The sequence below is a fragment of the Saimiri boliviensis genome, chromosome 12 (assembly GCF_048565385.1).
Source record: "Saimiri boliviensis isolate mSaiBol1 chromosome 12, mSaiBol1.pri, whole genome shotgun sequence".
Classification (NCBI taxonomy): domain Eukaryota; kingdom Metazoa; phylum Chordata; class Mammalia; order Primates; family Cebidae; genus Saimiri; species Saimiri boliviensis.
In genome coordinates, this window is record NC_133460.1 from 71333763 (window position 1) to 71358912 (window position 25150).

Here is a 25150-nt window from a genome sequence, read left to right on the forward strand (position 1 = left end):
ACACCATTTATGCTATATATCCAGACTGTTACAAATTCACTAGAGAGACCATTGGTATAACCCAAAGGAAAAGAAAATTTTTTAAAAAAATTGTAACACAGCATGAAAAAATAATCATTCAGGACAGTAAAAGATACATTCTAAAAAGTCTTCAGAAAAAATAAGAACAAACCCATTTCATATAAATGGCTATTTATCTCATATTCTAATATCAAAGCATCAGGGAACTAAATCAGAATAGAAATTCAATAAATGCTTTCTAGTCCATGAAATATTTTTTATTAATAGTGGTTTTCTGGATCATAGAGTGCTTTAACTGAAGTATGGAGCTGTTTCCAATGGAGCTGAAGAGCAATGAAATTGGCAGGCGACGGTTCACGGAATCAGTAAGAGCATGATCAGAATCTCACTCTCATTAAATGTTCGGTAAGAATTGGTGGTTGTACGTATGTGAGTATACGTATATGTGTGTGTATATCCATATATATACATATATAGAAATACACCAATGTACAAAAATGTACTATATTTTAGATTTCACAATTTGCATAAATGGGTCATAATAAATAAACAACGCATATAAGCACTTAGGAGGGATGACTACATAGCCCTAAAACCTATACAATGTTTTTATAGTTTATATAGATATACCTCCATATGGGGCCTAGCTGTAATTCACATCTCAGCTTCTCAGCTCCCACACATATAAAAAAGGGATGAGGGCCAGGAATGGTGGCTCACGCCTGTAATCACAGCACTTTGGGAGGTTGAGGAAGGCAGATCATCTGAGGTCAGGAGTTTGAGACCAGCCTGGCCAACACAGTGAAACCCTGTCTATACTAAAAAAAATATAAAACTTAGCCAGGCATGGTGGTGCATGCCTGTAATCCCAGCTACTCAGCAGACTGAGGCAGGAGAATCACTTGAACCCAGGAGGTGGAGGTTGCAGAGAGTCAAGATTGTCCCACTACACTCAGGCTAGGCAACAAGAGAGAAAGTCCATCTCAAAAAAAAAAAAAAAAAAGCTGATGGTGAGTGGGGAGATGATACCACCCCATAGGGTTACTGTAGAGGTGAAATGAAATAAGATACTGTATGTAAATCGCTTAGCACAGTTCTCGGCACATGGTAAAGACAAAGTAAACAAGAATAATCACAGCTGTTGTTATGAGCATGTTTTTCACGAAAAAATGCATCCTTGAGATACCTGCTAAATGATTTTCTTGACAAGAAATGGCATGCATACAACCATATTCTTATGAAAGCTTTAGGTAACAACTGATAGTTGTACATATGTGAATATATGTATATATGTATGTATGTATATATATAGGTATACATATATATATAGAAATATATCCATGTACAGAAATATGATATATTTTAGATTTTACAGTTTTCATATAGTAAATGTGTCTTAAGAAATAAGCCAAACATACAAGCACTTGGCAGGGGGAACTATGTAGCCCTAAAAACTATAAAATATGGAACCAAACCAAAAAGTATTGAAATAACTAAAAGCAGAAACAAGAAGGAATATTCAAAAAGGAAAATATTGAATGTGAGGTTCAGATCAAAGAATAGTGATCTGGCTAACACTAAAGGGACTCACCCTTTCCTGGGATCCAAGAAGCATTTTTTGGAAAAAAAAATAAGATCACAAAGGAGTGGGTTCCTGCACAGAGTAATGCACTTGATTACTGGGATTTGCTAAGTGGGTGGATTTGTAATAATAACCATGACAGTAATATTAATAACCACATATATTTGCTGAGCACTTACTATATGCCAGTAATAGTTCTGAGAGTTCTGATGAGCAAACAGAGCATTTTCTGACTGTGGCCACACAAGTCATTGAAGCAGGAGTACTGGCCCATCCTCCACTGACTAAACTATGGCAGGACTTACACCTCACAGAGGAAGAAGTGCAATGCACTGCGGAAGCTGAAGGGTAGAGTGACAATACAGCAAGGTCAGTTTCTGCTGGGCTGAAGATAAGCAATGACTGGGTAGCCCTTAATGTATATAAAGAAAAGAAAGAAATAGAAGCTTTGAATCATGTACTGACATGTGTCTGCTTCCTTCTTCTTCTTTTGAAAACCCTGAGCTATAATAGCCAGAGAGAATATCATTTATTTGCGATGATCTCTCTTCATAAAATGTCTAAGTCACATGCCTTGAATCTGGTAACCGAAGACATAAGAATGGTAAAAGTAGCTATTATTTCACCACAGTCTCAACTTTTGAATATCTTGCTGTATTTCTAAATTACGGAAAATAACCTACCCTGCAGGGATGGAGACATTGTTAACATTTTATTCAAGGAAACATGCCATTTTGGAATCCTATCATGTCTGGAGAAGCCTTACACAAAAGTCGCATATCAAGAAATGGACCTGATTAGCTCCCATCTGTGCTTTGTGGTCATCAATCAGCCTTCCCTGTAGATTCACTTGTTTCTCCTTCTCGGGCCCCACCTTCTTCCTGCCTTGGAAATGGGAGTATACTCTAGGCCCAGGCTTTAGCTTGTTGTCTTTTCCCGTAATTCCAATAGGGGACATATATTAAATTTACCAGCCTAGTATCCAAACTCCTGTTTTGGCAAAAGAACCCTGATTTCCTTTGAACCCAGTCTCATCCTATACCCTTTTAGGTTTTGTTTAAGTGTATTTTGGTGAGCATTACACTCACTGCCCCTGATTCTAAGGGAGAGCCTAGTTCATCAGAATCATAGCAAATGGCTCAGAAATGGTGGAATGTTTCAAGTTTTTCCTGGCAGACTGAATCCTGGTAGTTACTTAGAACTTGGTGGAAAAAAATGAACTTTCTTTCTGCAGAGCCGGCTAAGCTGGTAGAATGTGCCAGAAAAGCAGAGAGCTCACCGAGAACAAAAGCTAACACACAACAAAGCAGAACTGAGAGTTAGAAATCCCTAACCCTGTAAACAGTCATGCCTAAAGCCATCCCTGTTCCCGGATTTCTGTTACATGACCCAATACATTCAATCTTAAGTCCGTTTCTGATGACTTTCTGTCACTTCCAACCCAAAATATTCTGGTTAAAAGTTTAGTTTTCATTCAATAAATATGTATGGAGATAAACATGTGCCAGGCATTTTGCTAAGAGCTGTAAATCTCTGACCCACACATAATTTTGCCTCTCACCTGCACATGCTGTTCTCTCTAATCTGTAACACTGGCTCTGCTAAACTTAAAATTCATTTGCAAGTCTCCAGCTGTCTGATGGGCATCTCTAAGCATCCCACTGATGCTGCAAACCAAAACCATGTAAAACAAAACTAATCATGTTTGCAAAAAAAAAAAAAAAAAGACCCTTCTCTGAACTTTGCTATTTCAGTTAATGATGCCATCATTTTTTCAAGGCTCAACACCTAGGAATTTTGCTCTAGGCTATCTGAGCCCCTGTGTCTAATCAGTTATCTTGTCCTGTCAATTCTTCAAAATTTTCTCTTCCTTCCCTTCATGTGACTTTTTAAAATTTAAATTTTTGAATTTTTACTTATACTTAGGCTACTTAACTGCTTGACTACTTTTTCTCTCTCACATCCCATTCTACACATGGTTTGAAAATTAGTCTTTATAAATGTTGATTCTTATATGTCAAAATCCTGCCCAGAGAGTTTCCATAGCTTCCTCCATAGTCCAACGTCTTATCCCAGACTGGAGAGTCTCCAGCATCTCCCTTACTCTCTAGTTTTCTCCTCTCACTAACAGAATTTCTCAGGAAACTATCCATCACTCCTAAAATAAATCTAATTTTTCTTTCTTAGTTTATCTTTCTGGATTGGATCCTTGTCTTTCTATTTGTCTATGTTCCGCTCTTCCTTCAATTCCCAGTCCAAGTTCTCCTCCCTCTATGAAGTAGTCTCCAAATACTATGGCCCTCTTCACTGAACTTTCCTGAAGTCTGAAGGCATTCATTATCTGTAGTGAATATCACTATCTGTACTGAATGTCATCTAGCATATGACACAGACTATCTCAAGTTCTTTTTGCTGATCCTTTATGTAGCCTTTCTACCATGCTATCTCAGTATCTGGGACCATGTCTACACGTTACCTAGAAGTACAGCATGTTCATCTTGGAACACAACAAAAATGCTTAAACACGTTTTATAGTTATTGGACTGAAAAATCTCAGGATTTCTTTGCTCATTCTTATGGTAGGTACTAAACAAAAAGTAGGTTCTATTTCATAATGTTTACACAAAGGGAAAACTTGTAATCAAGCAATCATAGTAATTTGAAACTTCTCTGTGAAAAGTTCTAAGGAGAGGTCTGTCAGGGCTCTTGGGAAGATAGAGATATCTTCCCTGAGGAAGGAGAAAATCAAAGTGGTTTGTTTCAGTTTTTTTTCAACTTAAGACACTATTAGCCGGGCGCGGTGGCTCAAGCCTGTAATCCCAGCACTTTGGGAGGCTGAGGCGGGCGGATCACGAGGTCAAGAGATCGAGACCATCCTGGTCAACATGGTGAAACCCCGTCTCTACTAAAAATACAAAAAAAAAAAAAAAATTAGCTGGGCATGGTGGCACGTGCCTGTAATCCCAGCTACTCAGGAGGCTGAGGCAGGAGAATTGCCTGAACCCAGGAGGTGGAGGTTGCGGTGAGCTGAGATCGCGCCATTGCACTCCAGCCTGGGTAACAAGAGCGAAACTCCGTCTCAAAAAAAAAAAAAAAAAAAAAAAAAAAAAAGACACTATTACGTAAAATTTATCTTCACTTCCAAGTATGAGCAGAATTACATGTTTTTTTTTTTTTTTAAAAAAAAGCAATGGGGATATTTTGTAAATAAGGAAGAAAATAATACTAGACTAAATGGATCTGTGTTTGTTAGTTGGACACATTAGAAGTCTTCTCTGGGCCCTTCTTTTCCACATCTGCAAAAGGAGGTGGCAATGACTGATTTCTGTTTACACAACAGCTATGCCTTCTTTTCTTCCTTTCAACTGAAACCTCAGCTTTAGCAAGTTGACCCTCTGCCACCATGTGACTCAGGAAAGTAGACCCCTATCCCCAGTTCCAAAGATGGTCAGGATCTCTTTATACAAATCATGGCAATTGCTCATCTCTGGCATAAGGCTTAAATAAGAACACCTCTGCTGGGAAGCATCTGGGAAGTTACTTCTGAAAAAGCAGTGCAGGAAAGAAAGGCTCTCTCACAGTTTCCTCTGAACATCAAGGGCATGGCTACTGCACCTATCTTATTGACAATCTCAGCAGAAAAACCGGTGCTTTGTAGACACCAAATCCAAACTCCAAGAACATCAGGAAAACTATCATATTGCACCCAGACTCCAGCCTACCTCAGAAATCCTTATGTGAGATGATAAATTAATGTCCTTGTTTAAGCCAGTTTGAGACAGCTTGAGGCAAAGTTTTCTGTTACCTGCCCCCAGAAGCATCCTGGCTGATTCTTGAGAAAGCCTGGACTACAGAAGACCTTGCAGTTCTAAAATTCTGTGTTTCTATATGTTTAAATGATCTCTTTTACTACAAAGATATGAGCCATGAAATCAATTGCTTAAGCCTAGAAGTTAAGACATTTGTTTGCCAAGTGAAGTGTATGAATTAGGTAATTCCCAGCTCTTCACAATTAAAACATATGTAAAGATTGAATTCCACAAATTATTTATATTAATAAAATTCTGTATGTTTGTATAAATTATTATCACTCCTTATACTTGGCACTTAACATTGATTTAATTCAATGTAAAACATTCAGATATGCTGGAAGGTCACTACATTATTGAACAAACTATTTTATCATGCTCTTATTTTAAAATTATGACTTACATCTGCAGTTGAGAAAACAGAAATCACTCTAATTCCAACTAGCAAAGTTGATGTTATTATTTGGGGCATTCTGTCCTGAATTACATTTCCTTCAGTTCTTCAAAAGGAACAGAATCTAAATGTTTGTAATATTATTAATCCAGGCCAAAGAGCATACCATAGATCTATATTTGACTGCTACCTGTCCCTCAGGTAACATAAATTTGATTTCAATAAAAGTCTCAGTTTTTCTTCCCAAGTTCATTTTAAATTATAATTTCAGCCTAAAGAAATAAATAATGACTTATTTGCCTTCCATCTTTATACAATTTCTAAAATCATCATGAATACAAATGAACACATCCAAGGCTAGTCAGGTACTTTAGCTCAATTAAGTATAAATCCAAATTCCCTAAGGAAAAGCATGAAATTAATTAATTTTGCATTCCATAGCTATTTCTGCTGCTATGTAAGATGTTGTTATTGTTTTACTAGTCTATGATTACAAAATTCACTTTTTAGATTGACTTGTTTCCTCTTACTGAATTGCCTGGTGAAAAGGTTGAACAGAATGGCCAATTTGGAGCCCGATAGGAAGTCTTGGATCTTATCATTAATGCAAAAATCTAGTATTGTCACAATACCATGCAAAAATGTATACACCGTATAACACTGTGAGTGAGACATGAAAATTGAAACATTCATAGGTGTACAAAATAAAAAAAGCTAAATTTTTCTAGGAAAATTATGTTAGAATACTTATAAACTTATAAATCAAAAGAAACACTTGGAAAAATTTATCAATGCTTCAACTATAAAATTTCTTTAAACAATCTATTCCAATCCAAATGGTAAAATCTTGAATATGGTGCATGCATGTGTGTGTGTGTGTGTGTGTGTGTGTGTGTGTGTGTGTGTGTAATATCAAACAATTTTGATGTTACATTGCTTTTACTTGCAACTGACACACAGTTGAAACATTAAAAGTTGATGAGGATGAACTGTCAGATTTATCATAATGATCATAGTTTGTGCTACCCTTTCAAAAACATGGCAACATTTTTCTTCCAAGCTGTTTGATTTACAACACAAAACAATATGCGACTGTTGATATCACAGATTCCTTTTGAGAAGAAAAATAACTTCAAACCTTTTGAGGATAATACTATAAGATCTTAAGTTCCTTTGACATAACACATTTTGCATTTACAAAGATTAAAGGGATGCAAAACTCTAAAGTCTTTCCATCCTGATGGGCACGTTTACATTCTGGTCTCCTCTGTACCTCTCTGATGATAATGAGTGGAACAATGGTTCTGAAGCCTTCAAAGAAAACAGGAAGTACAATATAGCAGAGGAAAGTCAAAATTCTTCCCCTTCTCTGGCCAACCCTGACTTCTCTGAGACTCACTGATCGGATTCGGAAAGCAGAATTTGAGCATAATTGGCTTGGAGATGAAAGAAATATGTAACATCCAACTGTGAGGTTAAACAAAACTCTTTAATCTCAAAATCAGACTGGATACCTTTTGGTAAAAGGAGAGCTTTGTTGGGGAAAATGATGAGTTCTTTTTCTCAACATAAATGAAGCCAGGGAAGGGAAACTTGTAATCTCATAAAATCAACCCTATAAAACAGCTACATTTGAACTTCATCAGCACACAAGGTTTACAAGAAATAACACTGATCTTGATTTGTAGTTTTCTAACCTCTGGCAATATTTGGTGAAGTAGTTCTTCCTTTCCAAAAAATGGTGGACTGATTAGGTGAATTAATTTCTGAAATGATTGACTTGCCTTTTTATCTCCATTAGCAGTACAGCACTGTTTCTGCACAAACAAATAAGAATACTTTCATGATTTCTATAGTTTACCTGCTTTGCCATACTAATATTGACAACTGTAACTCTCTGATGAATTAAACACCTAAAAAGGGCAGTATTTTGCAAGTGAAATATACTCAACTGGTGTAGAGGGACTGTAAACATCTCTGCCAGTGACTTGAACTACGGATGAGTCTCACTGGTGGGTTGGTTTGATAATCACACATGGCTCATCTCCTGCCAGAATGCCTTTCATCAAAATCATTCCCCTCCTCTGTTTTTTCTTGCTTCCAATCCAACCAACAATGATTGCCAGTTTCAAGCTTTTACTTTATTCCAGACCTTACACCAGGAGCTTAATATGTTTTCTTTTTAACCTTGAAGATAACATTACAGTACATTTCTATTTCCATTTAAAGAATGAAGAACCTGCCATTCAGAACTATTCAATATAAAGCAGCTAAGAGGTTGGATTTAGATTTAAACTCTGATCTGATCTGTCTGGTTCAAAATTTCATATTTCTCCTAACACTACATTACTATGAGAAATGTTTAAGTTAATAAGGGCAATTCTTACGTAGAGAGTTGAGAGAATGGTAATCTAAACTGTCATTACTTCATGAAAAAAGAATAGAACTTACTGAGGGTTATTTTTTCTTTTGCATTATTTATCAGTGTAATGTAAGAAGTCTCTGCTCAAATGAAATAGCATTTATGTTTTCTGAAGTATTTTATAAAGTTTACAAAATAATTTTCTAGTAACATAACTTTTTGGTCTCTATTATAAAAAATATATATTTTGTATTTGAGCTTAAAAATCAGCCCTGAGTGTTGATAAGTATTCATCTATGTGTTGGTATGTATTTATAGTAAAAACGTTTCAAAATTCAATGAAATTGATTCCATATAACAAAGTGATATCATCTGAAGACTTGCAATTCCTAGTCTATTAGGTGACAAATACTATACCACAGAGCACTCAGATTCTAGACTTTGTTTTTTGTTTTTGTCTTGCTCCTGTTATCTGTGGGGCTCACTGTGCCAATGGGTGGTCTGACTTGACATGACTGGGGTTTTCCTCAAAAGAGAAGATATTCATGCAAGTGCAAGAGCTGTACATGTGTGTGACATGTTATTAGTCTAATAGTATGCAACATACTGCATGCGATCTGCAACATATATGCAAATAAGATGCTACTTATTGTTTGAGTCTTCATTTAGTAATAGCAGCAGTAAATTATGATCTTATCAATGTCTCATGTTTATGACCAATATCTAACAGGACTGGAGAGAACTTCCACCATTTGGTAACTGATTAACTCAAGATCTGGGAAAAGCTATTGCATTTGTGAACTGCAACACTTCCCTATACATTTTAAATAGATTTATGTCTCTTATTCCAAGTATTTAAAAGCCAGAGGTTGATTCTTAGAAGAATTCTATATCAGAAGTATACTAATTAGCTAGTATGCTACCTCTTCCCAAGAAGTTCCTAAGAACTTTAAAGGGTAAAAAAACCTTTTAGCTTATATAGTAAAAAGCAGTAATATTTTCATTTTTTCTGTGTTTCTAAAGGTTTGTTAATGTAAGTTGAACTTTATTTAATTACAATTTGATCACTTCTAATGTGAGGGTCTTTAATGACCTTAATCATAATTTTTATTTAAAATATGCAGATATAAAGGAACACTGCACATTCAGCTGGGTGCTTGGCAGATACAATTAGCTGTTCCAAATGGAAATACACATATCCTTCCAAGTGGTATTTCCTCTTGTAGGTCAATCCATCTCCACAAAGAGTTTGTGGCTAATAAAATGCTTTTAAGAGGATTGACACCTTGTAGAGAAAGAACAATCTACAACTTCCTGCCAATGCTTGATTCTGCCAGCGTAAAGAAGCAACTTGCATATGCCCTTGCCAATTTATGAAACAGGTGCCTTGTCTGCTTTAAAGGAAAATATGACATGACTCTATATTGAAATATGACAAGGAAGCAATGCAATTTGTTGTCGACCATGTGTTGTCCACCATGTATTACTATGGGAAATCTATTATAAAAGGTAAAACACATGGGTTCCTGTGTATCCGTGAAGTAGTCAGAAAAGCTATCCCTTATTTAAGATATATTATCACAATAAACATTCAGGAAGTGAAATCTGTCCATAGAAATGGGCAGGAGACAATACACAATAACATAAAAAGGAGGGGAAAACACTGCAGTTAAGAGCTATAGTTCTGTATTCCCCCAGCACCTCCGCTTTCTCATCTATAAAACAGGAATAACAGTAACACTGCCAACACAGCTTGTAGGGCTGGAAGGCATAGGGCATAGAGAGGCCTTTACATACACTATGAGCTGAATATCAGTTCTTCTACTCCCTCCTCTCACAACTATCACTGTAATGATGTGAGTAAAGGGGCCTGCATGGCCTGCCAAAGGAGGTGCATTTCCTATCTCTTCATTACTCTTGCACAATTCCATTTTGTCATAGACGGAGTTTCGCACAGTCATTTGTCAGAGATAGAAAGGCAAGTGCTTTCCTAAGCTGAAAAAGGTACGAACTTCCAGAGAGGAAGGATAGTATGTCCCTGACTGCTTTTGGAAAAGTGAATTTCCAACCTCCTTGCTTCCATACTAAGTTGGGAGAGACAACACATTCAGAGAGAAAACAGCTGACAAAATCATCCATCACAGTCTGAGACTGCTGTAGGGACTTCACCAGTCTCCATTAAAGGCCGTTGCCTTTCCATGACAGGTTATTCCATCACTCTGAAACATTCTTCGCACTTTCCCATTGGTTAAACATGCTCTATGGTCAGCAGTCTAACGCAGGTTTCAAGCAATCATTCACTCTTAGTTCTTTCTTTTTTTTTCTTTTTTCCCCGCACTCTTAGTTCTTTCAAATGCTATAAATTGATATCCTGCTAAATATTAGTTTCTCATACAGGTTTTCCTAGTATTTCTCAATCTGTGATCATTTTTATGCCACCAAATACTCATTTTCTTGGCAAAAGCAAGACAAATATAGATATTATAATAATACATCTTATCTCTGGAAGTATAAATATTTAATCCTGACTTTCTCACACTACATTGAGCAGATAATTAATATTTATGGAGTGTGCCCTATAGATCAATAATGGTCCTGGGCAGCCTGAGACCATTTTCAGGAGCAACCCTTAAAGCTTAAGTCATTTATGTAGTTTAGCTTTTCAACAGGCACAAATTCAATCCTTCTAACTTTCTACCTAAGAGTTCATTTACTCCCTTTTATGACCGTTAACACTTCCCCTAATATTTTACCATTGCCTTTGTTATTGTTGTTAACAGACATGGTAATTCAAATTATAGGAACGTAAGCAGCCAGACACAAACTGAAGATTACACAAGGGAGTTGAGAAAGAGGTGAATTTCATGCACAGGTAGAAAATGGAAATTAGTAAATGACTTGGCCAAATGTAAGAAAAGATCAACTTAGTTTTTAAAGGAGTGGAAGAGGAAGACAAGAGAAATAGAAGAGAGAGAAAAGAACGCCATCAGAGCAAATGTAGAGGTCAGAAATGAAAGATAAGAGACAGCAATATGGGATACAGGTGAGGCTCCATTTGCTCATTCATTCATGTATCACTCATTTTACAAATTTAGAAGGTGCCTTTTATGGGGCTGCACTATGATGGCCCCTGAGGATTTGGTAATAAACAGGTTAAGCAAGGTATTGTCCTCAGTGTAATTAGCTGAAAAGGCAAACAATTTTTGTAGTATATATTAATTGTTAGGAGTGGAAATTTTGCTGGACATTTATTTAAACTTAACATCTCATGGAAAGTAATATTTACTCTGGAATTTTTCCTTGAATATTTCCTTCTCCTCAAGTGCATATGAAAAGGATGAAGAAATACGTTTTGCTTATCTAATTCTTTAATCTCCTTTATATTCTGATTTAAATAGATATTTAAGTTTCAGATACACAATTAATTCCCTTATTCTCTCACATTTTGGAGTAACACACGATGAGTAAGGAGGGAAAATTGGTTCAATAAACATAATAATAAAAACTGTCAGTATACTTCTCTCATTTTTCCAGTGCGCCAAAAACTAATTGAGCTCTAACACACAAACTTGACCTATAGGAAGAAGCAGGGTTTTTTCATCTTCTTGACTACCATTCTTCTTTCTTTCACAATCTTATTGGCCATGTAAGAACCACATATTTATTGCTCCATTCATCTTCTTGTTGTACAATTTACCTTCCCCTACGTTTTGCCCTTCTTTTCTCAAATTACGTCTTGGTCCCAAATCCAGAATCCACAAATGCATGGTGGTGAAACAAATCCAGAACATAGAAATGTTGTTTTAAAGTCCCCAAGGTCTAAAAATGTTTTATTATGTTAGCTGCCAGTGTTTAAAAACTGGAAGATATCACACACATTTCCCAAGGTACATGTTCTTCTGAAAACTGGGAAGACTTGGCGACAGGGCATCAATAAGGGTCTGAATAGCAGTGAAGAAGAGCTCTCCAATTGGTCACGGCCCCCAATTCTCCTATTCATGCCTGAGTCTGGGGACAAAGGTCTGCCAGTTGACATTTATCATCATATTTCTACTACTGTGTCATTGCTGGAAATATTTTCCTGTATGAACATCTGTCAGAAAAGTTGAAAAATGATAGATAAATCACCCCATTGTTTTTGTTTTTCTTGTATTTTTTTTTCTGTTGCTGTTTAATGCCAGGGGTTAGCAAACATCCTGCAGAGGGCTGGGAAGTAAATCTTTTAGGCTTACCTGGCCATCCTATCAGTGTCTATGCTACTCAACTCTGCTGTTGCAGTGCAGCATGGAAGTAGTCAAGACAATATTAAAAAAAAAAAAAAAGGCCAGACTGTGTTCCAATAAAACTTCATTTACAAAAACAGGAGGTGGGCTGGATTTGGGCCAGAGTTTGTGGAACGCTGTTTTATGCTATCTGTCCGGATGCTGTAGGCATGTGTGTTTGCAACCTCTGCTCTCATCTCTTTTCAGCTTCATTTTCCATCAAAACAACGTTTTATCAGTTTCTTTGTCACCTCACTTTGGACTCCTTTATAAATGTTGATATTTGTTTCAAAACAGCTGTTACAATGTCAAATTTGTCTATTAACTTTCTGGTTGACAATATTTGACCTAAAAGTATAACAACCTCATAGGATACAACCTGATAAGAAGTGAACTCATTCTGGGGACCAGCAAATGCAAATCTCAAGGACGGTGGAATGGTAGGTATATAGCCATGAATTTGCTGCTCCCTTCCTCAAAGCCTTTGATGCTTCCCTACAGCTAAATAAAACAATGGAGTCTGATACCAATGTATTGTCTTAGCCATATTTGTCCTCCCTTGCCCCACCCATGAATTATTTGCTCAAGCCATTCTGGATTGATTGCTATTATCTAAGAATAATGCTTAGTTTTTATTCTTTATTTCTTTGATCAAGCTTCCTACCATCTAGTACAGGAGGAGGTTGGTTTAAGGGGAATCCAGTCCCACCCGTATTATGAAGCCTTATTAAAATCATATACTTCCCAGGAAACCTTCTCAAATTCCACCAGTTAAAGTTAAGGTCTTCAGTCTCAGTGTTCTCTTAGCACAATGAGAGCACTTTTTATTAGGTAGTATCATATGAGGTTGTTATACTTTTAGGTCAAATATTGACAGCCTAATATATATCTTCTGCTTAAGATTATATCAATTAATTATATGTGTCTGTTCCAATGGCTTGCTCAAAGAAGAGAATTGTTGAATTGGCACACTGAATTTATAAAATCTTCAGTAATTAACAGAGTAAGGAAGATAGTGTGCACATCTCTAAATTCCTTTTAACTACTTCAAGGAGGCCTTAATTCCTGACCTAGATAACTTAAATTTATAAAATTAGTGCCTGGGAGGGGGAGAAAGGGGGCAGAGTTGTAGTTGAAAGATGCATTGGCACTTCCCTGGCTGCTGACATTCTGCTACATTCACTGGATAACAGGGACCCAGATGTTGTTACATGATTAAGTCAGTTTCAACTAGAAATATTGTGAAAATCTTGTGACCAGAGGAAGCCTCTCATATTCAGAGTAAAAAAATTCTAATTTAGTAAAATGTGTGATGTCTTATGGGCTGTCTTACATCCTTAAGTTCTTTTCAACACGAGAGCAAAAGAGAAATCTGTTGGCAATACAGTGCTTGCCACATTCCTGTTGCTAAGCAAAGGGAAGCTAGGGAGAAGAGGAAAAGCGAAGGTCTTTGAATCAGGGGCAGTAAAATTCTAATCACCTCTTGGTGTTATGCTTGGCTGACTTTCTAGGGGAGGAAAGGCAGCAATCTGAATTGGTATGTCCAAAGGCTCAGGAATGTAGTCCCAGTATTCACAAAGGAAAATGATTCCACTGTGAAGTTTGCAGTTAAAAAGATACAATCTCAGTCATAGAAAAAATATGATAAGGTAACCTCAAGCAGCTGATGAGCTCGCAGACATTTTTTCCCATAAGTGACTATAAAACAGCTACAAAATGGAAAAATTATGACTAAATATCAATCTCCTTTAAAAGCATAGTATCATAGTTTTTTATCTTAAGGTTTTCATTGCAAACATGCTAGAGTGTAGTCATTTTTTCAGTAATTTGAAAGTATGTAAGTTTAATAGTTAGGAAAGAAAACAGAAACCTTACTGTGTTTTATCCCTCTAAGGATCCCTTAAAACATTTTGAGGTAAAGAGCAATTAAAATGGCGCCGATGGATTCTTTAAAATAGAGATCCCACAGCATGGGGAATTGGGAGAGGGAGGGAGAGTATGTGTATGAGAAAGAACCTCTGAATATTCTATAAATAAATATGATCTATTCTGCATATCCCCCTAGACATGAGGGTGAACTCAGAAGTGATATGGAAATTTCAGGCTACCTGCAACAAACCATTATCTTGGATTCACCTTGACAATATAAATGGTAAAAAAGTAAGAAAGGGAATATTCCTCCACCCAATTCAAATATGTGGTTTTCTTAATTTCAATTTGCCAGATAAATAATTGAAAATCTAATGAAATAAGTAATAATAATTGGCTCCAGAGATATTATATTTTATGTAAAGTATGATATATTTAAAAAATATTTATGTTGTTCCTTCTTGGGAAATTTTTTTGATTGTGTGTTTATATGTCCTTAAATAAGAAAAAGGTTATTTGAACACTGGGCCAAGAAAGATGCTACTGCTTGCAAAAGAAACAACACATGACAACATCAACAAACAACGAAATTCAAAACTCAAAAATTATACATTTGTTAGGGATAATTATGCCATATTCTGCACATCATTGGTCTAAGAATAATTTATTCACTAAAGCAGTGAGAAGAGTCTTTAAAAAGTAACCAGGAAAATGGCAGAAGGCAATATACGAGGTCCAATAATATTCTCCAAATGCAACTGCTCTGTTTCCAGCCCTACTTCTCTAGTAGTATATCTATTGATATCTACGAACTAATTAGCATTTCTGGTCCATTCAATTCTTGGCATCAGGCCCACACTTCTTGTTCACAGATATAGGGAAAGAGACCTTGCCAAATGCTTACCAGCACTATGGGGAATGAAACTGCCCATGCCATGATGGAGCACACCAGAAAAGATCTCACCAATGAAGGTCTTCTGAAGCAACAAATCAACACAGAGAAATAATGTCCAAAGAGAAAACAATTTCCTTAGATCTCTGTACAGATTATGAGTCCAGAGAGGAGGAAGGGCTTGAAGCAGGTAGACAAATGCACATACACCACAGCAGGGAAAAACATGAGGTCCACCAGAGCAACACCAGGAAATGGTGATCCTACACCCCGACCAGGGCAAGAGCCTTCTGTCGACTGCTCTGGCTTCATGCCTGTTCCAGGGACTGATCTTTTCCAATTAGGCCACTGGTGGTGAACAGACCTGAGACTCTTCACTATTCCTTATCAGTTCCTTTAAGAAATGTCCACATATAAATAGTACTTTTAATAAACTCTCCTCAAATTTCCCTGCTTAAGTTGGCTATTTCCTGTGGGGTTTCTCACTGATACATCATCCAAGTCAGGAATGAAAGGATGAACATTCCTGAACATTTAAAGCTTAGGGGCCTGCAACCCCCAACCAAAAAGCCTTCCTTCTAACTGATGTCTACAAATTAAGGGGCATTTCCAAGTCCATTTCAATGTATTAGCACCATATCTATTATTATTATTCACAAGTATGTCATTGAAGACTTAGTGAAACAGTCACAGAAATTCAGCATGTCTATACTGAGTCTCCAGCCTCCCTCCAAATCTAATTTACTTTCTCCAAGAGGGAAATTAAATCACTTTGGTATAATTGTCTTAGTAAACCCAGGATGATTCTTAATGATCACCTCCAACTTGTCTTAATGTTCACTATATTTTCACTAATCGATTCCAGAATTTCGCTCACAATTGGTGTCATAGCACCAATTTAATTAATCTAGAAATTGGGGGATTAAGGTTCTTTTTAAAAATTCTGTCAACCTTTGACCAATTACAATCTTCCTGCTTCTCTCCCACTCTTCATAGCTCTGTAAAGTAACAGAGATCAGTATAGCATTGCATTTATCCCAGTGTTATATAATTAACTTGTCTAGTGTTTGTTTACCCCTAGACTGCGAGCCCTTGAGAACAGGAACTGTGTCTTATTCATTTCAAAATGGACATCATTGCTGGTACCTAGGACAATGTTAGGGTCATACAGATGTGCAATAACTGTTTGCTGAATTGAATTTACTGCACCAATGTAGTGATTTAAAATTTCCTCCTATCTTTGGGTTTCAGCTTCTTCTCACTAGTATTATATCCTATCCAATCTAATATTTATTTCCTTTGATAGAGAAACTGTTATGTGTTAGGGGAAGACAAAGTATTACTTTTTATTCGAGAGGGGCTTTTGGTTGACTCATTCAATCACCTTCTATCTCCTTGTTCTGAACATACTCATAGACTTTTCTCATCTTTGGCATTTTCAGCCTTTGACACACTCTACAGGCTTCTGACATTTGTTCTTGGTTGTTGGGATCTTCTCCCAGCCTCCTGTCTTTTATCCTGTATGTGCTCATTAGAGAATCTCTCACCCAGTCATTTATACACAAGACAACTTCCCTTGCCTTCCTCATCACAATCCAGACTATTATTCTATCTGAATTTCAGTTCTGGGAGCATCCCACCTTATTCAGCAGTCTTTTTGTTTCAAGTCAGACTGCTGCATTATCCACCTTTTTAAAATAATTTTTATTTTTCCAGCCTGTAGGGCAAAAAAAACATTTTCCACTGGCAATGTTGTGGATCTTTGGGATCCAGAGTATTGAATATTGCTTAAATAAATAAAGCAGGTTTGAAATGGGCTTTGGACTACTGGCTGGCTGATTTCATTTTAAGGGTATTCTCATTAGGTCAAGCATGACCTTCTCAGGTTTAAGGACAGTCACAGGGCAGGGAGAAATAATTATTTTCTCTGTCTCTGAAGTTCTACAGGTTGTCAGATGGGCTCCAAGGATCTAAAAAAAAGAGAGAATCTGGCAGAAAGGGTAGTTGACAACAATTGCAACCTAAAACAACATCTGTTATGTCAATTGTGACATGTGCTGTCACTTTATAGGTTTGGGTTTGCAAGACTAATCTGTAAAGCTGTTTATTCCTGCCTTATGAGGAATTAGCACTAGGCTAATATAAGGAGACCAGAGTTCGGATTCTAATTCTGCTACTAATTCACTGATTTAAAGCGAGGCACTTTACCTCCCTCGGCTTAAATTAACGTGAGCTTACTCGTCTTAAATTGTGTGATTATCTCTCCTTTTCAAATTATGTGAGTAAATGTTTGCTAACATCTCTCCCAACTCTGATATTTGATGATTCTCTGAAAGAAGCAATTAGCTAAAGAAGGTGTTTTATTTATTTATTTTTTTGGATTGGAGCAAATGAGCTAACTCCACAGGCTGCCTGTGCCATGATTATTGTCCTGGGGTAGAGCCTTAAAAAAATCAGCCTATGAATGAACAACATGGTTCTGGCATTAGGCAGATATTATTTCAGATTCTAACTGTGCCAGTTACTAGCTGGGTGAACTTGGGCTAAACGTAAACCTCAGTTTCTTTATCTTCAAAACAGGAATTCTAATAGGACCTACCCCATGAGGCTGTTGTAAGAGTTAAAAGAATAAACACATAGTAAGCACCCAGCTCAAAGAACAGCATGAGGTAAATTCTCAAAAGATGTCACAAAATTAATGTAACTGTACAAGAACTACTACAGATGGAAGAATTCCAATCAATCCACCTTTTAGAAAAGACAAAAACTGTTAGTAATTATTCTTTTAGAAGAGATCCACTCCAACCCTAGGCTAATTCTGGTCCAGAATCTTCTCCTTAGATCCCTAAGAGGTTGGTACTTGTATTGTCCCAGGCTTTCATTCCTTTAAGCAAGGAGTTTTCTTCCATTGGCTACCAGAGATGTTTAGGCATTTTTCATCCAGGCTACACAGGGGAGGCCCCTTTTGGTGCTCAAGGTGATAGTCTTTTTGATATTTTACAGGTCCCTCCAGGATTTTGTCTTATCTGGAGGTATTTCTTCAATTAGATACATATATACAAAACATTAGTTGTGTGAAAACATTTCTAAATATTAAACAGGCATAATTCGAGAGAGTTCCTGATCTTAGGAACTACTGATAGACAAAAATATATAAAATAACTGACTTTGTAAAAGGATAGTAAGAGAAGACATGTTTAAAATGCATAATGCTATGAGGCTACGAAGGCTACAGTGTAGGAAGGGCCATTTGAAATTAATCTTGCAGAATTAATAATCATTTCTCAGGCAAAACTGATAAGACAGAGCTGCTTGAGAAGAATGGATCTCACAAAGGTAAGTCTATAAAAAAACATAGAAATGATGAGGAAAGTAGTAATTCAATTTGCATATGTTGGGTCTATCAGAGTAGACAGCTGAGAGCCAATGAATGTTCTTGAGCACTGGAGGATACTATTTGAGATGGGCAAAGGTAATATGTACTTTTTATTTAACAATTAAGCCACAGTCCACTCATTCTGCAGAATATATTGAGCACCTACGATGTGCCTGGCAAGGGAGAGTCTTTATTTTTATTTTATTTTATTTTTAATTTTGGTATTTTTAGCAGAGACGGGGTTTCACCATCTTGGCCAGGCTGGTCTTGAATTCCTGACCTCATGATCCACCAGCCTCGGCCTCCTAAAGTGCTGGGATTACAGGCGTGAGCCACCATGCCCAGTCAGGGAGAGTCTAATATATAACTAGAAATGTTTGTGATTGTATCTAAAATAATTGGATTGACTGCCATATTGGCCCTATAAATGTAGGCAGTATTAGCCCACTTTACAACTGGAGAACTGAGTCTCTCACATGTAAAACAACCTGCTTGAGGTTATACTACCAGAAAATCTCGGAGCTGGAATTCCAACCCAGGTCGATCTAGTTTAAGCTGTCAACCACCATGTTACATGCTTTCTTGTAACCACTTCTTCAGCCCACATACTGAAACCCCTTCATTACCGAGAAGCAGAAATGATGCAGGAATTTCACCCTCTGCTCCTTGTTCCTCCACTGCAGATCTGTCCAGCATTGGCGGTGGGGAGGGGTGGGAGGTGGGGGGTGGGGGGTGGCGCTCAGGCCTCATCCTTACTCTCAGCATAAGGAAAGTGTAAAGATATTTTTAAAGCTGGGAATAATTTCACACATTATTTAAATGTGCAAAAAATCTAAATGCCTAATGCCTCTCTTTAGCCATTTGGCTATGTTTTTCATAACCTCCTTACACAGGCTCCATTATAAAAGAACTATCTGGGAAGCCCCACTTTGAACATTTGTATACACTTGTTAGTGTGCTATTTAGGGTCAAGCTTAAAATTAATCTCCTGCTAGTTATATTTTTACTTTCTTAGAAAAAAATATCATGAAATCTGGCTTGTCTCTGCATTGTTTTCATATGTTCCAATACTTCTATTATTTACTTCTGGTTTCTGGGTTACAGATTCTATTTAAGAACTAGTTTCTTTTTGCAAGGTTAGAGAAGGGTGTGAACTGATATTTAGCTAAGAACAGAACTTCTATTTTAATTTACTTCTACAGAGCAGCTGGCTGAACTCCAATCTTCTAATATTGTTTATCATGTTTTCAAAACCATAGAGTTATTTTCCAAAAAGATTTTTTTCAGTTGTTATAACCTCAAATTCTTTAATTAGATTTTTATCCATTGGTTTTCTTAAGCTTACTATATTTCTGTTGACTTTATCATTTAACTTTAGGTCTAAATATGCCAAATAAAAAAATTTAAAAATTATCATAATTAAAACAAACAATTTGTCTCATAATAAATGTAAATATTTAAAGTTTAGGACCATATTCCAGAATATTCACAGTAGCTCTTTGTATTGTAAATATGAAGGGCTTATGTTGAAACTATGTGAAAAACTTTTTTTTTTGAGACAGTCTCCCTCTGTCACCCAGGCTGGAGTGGAGTGCAGTGGCACAATCTTGGCTCACTGCAACCTCCTCCTTCCAGGTTCAAGTGATACTCCTGCCTCAGCCTTTCAAGTAACTGAGATTACAGGCATGCCACCACAGCCAGCTAATTTTGTTTTATCATTTTTATTTTTAAAGGCACGATCTTGGCTCACTGCAACCTCCTCCTCCCAAGTTCAAGTGATTCTCCTGCCTCAGCCTCCTGAGTAGCTGGGATTACAGGTGCCTACCACCATGCCCAGCTAAGTTTTTGTATTTTTAGTAGAGACAGTGTTTCACCATGTTGGCCAGGCTGGTCTCAAACTCCTGACCTCAGGTGATCCGCTTGCCTCAGCCTCACAAAGTGCTGAGATTATAGGCGTGAGCCACTGCACTTGGCCTAATTTTGTGTTTTTAGTAGAAATGGGGTTTCACCAGGTTGGCCAGGCTAGTCTCAAACTCCTGACAAGTGATCCACTTGCTTTGGCCTCCCAAAGTTCTGGGATTAAGGGTGTGAGCCAGCGCACCCTGCCAATACTTTTAAATAGGAACAAAATTGTCTATAGCATCTTAACAAAGTAAAATGATGAAAGTTTGATGCTCCCCAACATTTTATGATTCTGTTTATTCTTCTACTACTTATAAGTGAAGTAGTGCTTTCCTGGCTATAATGAAAAAGAATCATGCTCCTAACTTAAGCAGCATGAGTTGGAAAATGAGTTTATAACAATTTTTACTTTTCAGTATTAAGAGTAGACTCATATTTTTTTAACAGAAGAAAATGTAATTGTCTACCTTACAGATTAACAATGAGCAGTTTCAATGAGAATCTTATCATTTCTACATAGAAAATACTCAACAATATGTAAACATAATTCTATAGATGTCAGTAAGTGAGATAAATCTGTAATTCATTTGTACCAATAATACTGTCTAAGGCTACATGTAATTATCTACTTAGAAGTCCCAGGGACGTAAACATGTCAGGTATCAGGGCCTGAAACTCTGAAGTCAAGAGCGGGTATCAGTGCTTTCTTTCAGAAATATATGAGAATGTTTACTATCATTGTGTCAGTAGTGTTTTATAATTAGAACTTTCTGTCTTCGTAGATATTTAGGGAGGTATTCTGGCAAGCATTTTATTTTTATCAAAACATTTTCCTTTAGTTAGTTATTAAATTATTCTCAAAGATCTAAGGACTTCGATTTGCACCTGTCCATCTTCAGGAGAATCCTGCTCTGAGCATGGGTGCCAGTCAATGCTGTGTATATCATCTGGGACACATAGTAAGGATTCCTCTGGGAATGAGCTCCATACTCTCTCAGACCACTGAAATTGGTCTATTTATTCCAACATTAAAGGATAACTAAAGTGTTTAATCTTTCCTAAATGACAGATCCCACTGGATATGCAAATGTGCTCTGGGGCCCATGGAGATATACTGCTATGGTATTCCCAGCAAATGTCTGTGTGTTTCCCAAGCATGTGTCCCTAGAGCTTGTGCTTTCACTCTACACACATTTTTTATTTTTAGCAACTCTTTGGTACCAGTAGCTACCAAGTTCCTGAGAATACTACAATATGAATGTGGAGATCAGAAGATCATTTGGTAAAAATGAAATCAGAACAAGAGACTTTAGTAAGGTAAAACATTATTTAATGCCATCAGGCAAAGAAAATTGAATTATAGGGATGAATTGCCCATGACAATAGAAACATTCAATGTCCACTGCCTAAAGTTAGAAAGTGTATAAAATTTATTATCTGAACAGGGGCACTCCTGAAAATAAGAAGGGCACTGTTAATAGTTATGCCACAACAGGCATGAACCAGAACAGTCCTGAGCAAGTCAGGAAGTATGATTACCCTAGCCAAAACCTTCCACATCTGTCTTTATATCAGGAATTGCCTTGTGACCAGAACTCTACTGGGATGAAGACTGTCTAACTACCCTTTGTGATTGCATATGTTGCTTCTTTATGCAGGTTAATTAATTCAAATGGGTTATACTGACATCAGACAGAACTGGAAAGAACCTGGTTCACTGGATAGATAAACATCTGTACTATCACCCAAATGCATATTCAGAACACAAACTACTTTCCTCATTTCTGAGTTCACAGAGAGTTGGGAAAAATATCACATGAAAGGTGACAAATACTGACAAAAAAGACACATGATACCACAGAAAATAACAATATTTTTTATATACACTGTGTATAAAAATAATATAATGGCATTTGAATTATCAATATAACAGGTTATCATTGCAGAGTTAAGGTTAGCAGTTAAGGCTTATCACATTTGTTGATTAATGGGCTCTCTCATGTCTATGAGGTACCCAGCTAGGGATTATCCCTATTGTACAGATAAAGAAAGTGAGGCTAACAGTGCAAATGACTTGTGCAAAGCCATACTCTGGAACTAAAATCAACTGTTCTTATTTGTAGAATAGTGGTTCTCAAAGTGCATCAGTACCATCTGGGATCTTGTTAGACTGCAAATTCTTGGTCCCACCCTAAAGCTGCTATACCAGAAACTCTAGGGGTGAAACAAGCAATCATTTTTAACAAGCCCTCCAGTTGATTCTGATACATTCAAAATTTGAGAACCATTGATCTTGAAAAGAAGGATATTTCACAAATCTCCCTCCCCTCCAAACATTGGTAATATTATTGGTTCTCTCTTTTTTTCATTTTTAACCATTTCTAATGGAGTTTTTTATAATTTGCTTTACATACTTTCCTGATTTATTAGAGGTAGCCTAGTGTATAAAATTTAACTGATTTTCACCATTTTGATGACTTAGTTTTAAATTTTTAAATGGCTTTATCCTTTTAATTTTCATATCTCCCTGTCACTTGTTCTATCAGAAAATCTCTGTTTTTCTAGCATTCTGCAACAAAAACAGAAAAATAAGCATCTAAATTTGTATTTTAAAATTTATCATAAACTTAAAAGTCATAATAAGATTTTGGAAGAGGTTTTGTGAAGGAATGGCTTCAGCAGTGGGGCTTTGTAAGATCCATCTCTAGGGCATCAAGTGAAAAAAACCAAAAGAACTTTTAGAAATGGCAGATAGTAATATACAAAATGATATGAAGAGTGGCAATTATTAGTATTTTCAAAGAAAATAAGTTTTTTGTTTTGTTTTGTTTTGTTTTGTTTTCTGCAAGATGCAATGTGATTTAGAACAAGTTGCCTGACAGTGACTTAAACCTAATGTGGCTCTATAAATATTTGGTGAAAGAAAATCTGCCACTGTGTGCAAAGAGGAACAAAATGGTAACACTTAATCTTAAAGCTGAGAAACAAGTAAGCAAATATCTGCCTTTCCCAGATACCACAATAAATAACAAAACCACAATCATTTCAAAGAAAACTTGGCCAAGGAATAGAAAGCTTTTCTTCTTTGAGCAATTGTGTTTCTATGGAAGGTAACTCTGGCTTCCTACATGAAATACTGTTCTTAGGAAGAATATGTTGCCCTCTAACACTCTTGCCATAATTAGGTATTACGGAAAACACTGGCTTGAATGTCCATGACTGGGGTCTTTGGAAATAGAAGATCAAAAACAGTAATGATTTTATTTCAAGCTACTTACAGATAGTATATACTCTTAGCTAAGTAAAATGTGTCTATTCACAGCCTATAAACTATGAAAAAGAAGTAGTGTGTCAAATACATTTGATTATCAGTTTGGCAAAGATCATAAGTTATACTGTGTTGTTTTGGTTTTGGTAAAATATTTTTATTTTTTTCTTTTCATTCATAAATAATACTTTTGGTTTACTTGAACTCACTGAGAAAAAAATACAAAAAAGAATGCAAAATTTTATTGATTAATTCCTATTTAGAAGGATTTTTTTTTCTAGATTGTCTGCTACTGCTTTACTTCCTTGTTGCTGAAAGAAAATAATTTTGTCTTCCTGTGTTCTGTGTAATGTGGGGAATAAAAATGTCAAATTAATGCCATATATTAATGAAGCAGAGATAAATCCTGTTTTGTAAGAAAACCCAAAGGTTCAATCTAACCCAGCTATCAAACTAGACTGATTTTTATTGTTTTATTTTTACCTTAAATATATTCAAGCAATATTTGTTCTAAAAAAAATTTACAGGGAAGTAGGTATGTTTGTGAACAGGTTGAACTCTCCTTACAAACAAGAAGCAATTTCTGTCTTTCAGTGCAATTTGGGCAGAAAAGACTAGCTCATCACAAAATGGAAAAGGGATTTGTTAGTTAAAGGTGAGGAGTGGCCCCAATCATAGCAGAAGAGAATTCTCTGACAGAGAAAGACTGGTGGGTTCTATAGTGAGGAAGTGGGTTTTACTACCATGCAAATCTCAAGTGGTGAGAGGATATTTGAAAACCTTTGATGAATTCAGAAAGACTAACCTTAGCACCATGGCCCTGAGAAGTTAAGAAGCTTTTCTAAAGTCATACAGTGGGGCAAAGTTCCAAGGTCAGATCTGGCACTAAACCGATCCCCAACTTGAGATGGTCCGTATGAATTTGGAAAATATGCATCTCAGTTCTAACTCTGAAAAACTAAAGAGACCCTTCCCTAAATTTTCAGAACAACATAAGATCTCCAGACTAGAGAAAATAATCTGATTCATAAGAAGAATGTAACAAGACATCTGAGAGTCATAGGGCAAATTCATACCTACTACCCACAGAGAACACTAGAATGAAAGGTATTGCTTATTCTGGAATCAAACACTAACATCAAGAAAATATTTCGTTAGAAGGCAAAATCTTTCTAACTAGTCTCCCTTAAAGGTATGAGATTTCTCAAATTTCCCTAATTTATCTTAATTGCCTATTAGGGATCTCTCTCACATGCATTTATCTGAGTCCTAAGCCATATGAGATAATGAGTTTCATTTATCCCCTTTCTAGTTGGCAAACTGGCATTGCTTATTTCAATGAAATTAATCCTTTCTAAATCTTAAAGAGTGCCATCTGGTTCTGATATTGAAGAATTTGGTGAACACATCCAT

General features: G+C 36.4%; 1 protein-coding gene and 1 pseudogene across 3 annotated transcripts in view; both read right to left on the reverse strand.

Moving 5' to 3' along the window:
- LOC141580614 (ras suppressor protein 1 pseudogene) overlaps positions 1 to 19290 on the reverse strand; it is a 106015-nt pseudogene extending 86725 nt beyond the window's left edge. The window contains exon 1 of the transcript XR_012512872.1: positions 1 to 19290. This exon is cut by the window's left edge and continues 86725 nt beyond it. The product of XR_012512872.1 is annotated as a ras suppressor protein 1 pseudogene (transcript).
- Positions 1 to 25150, reverse strand: part of PRKG1 (protein kinase cGMP-dependent 1) — a 1343496-nt gene that overhangs the window by 1056069 nt on the left and 262277 nt on the right. The gene's annotated exons all lie outside the window — the stretch shown is intronic.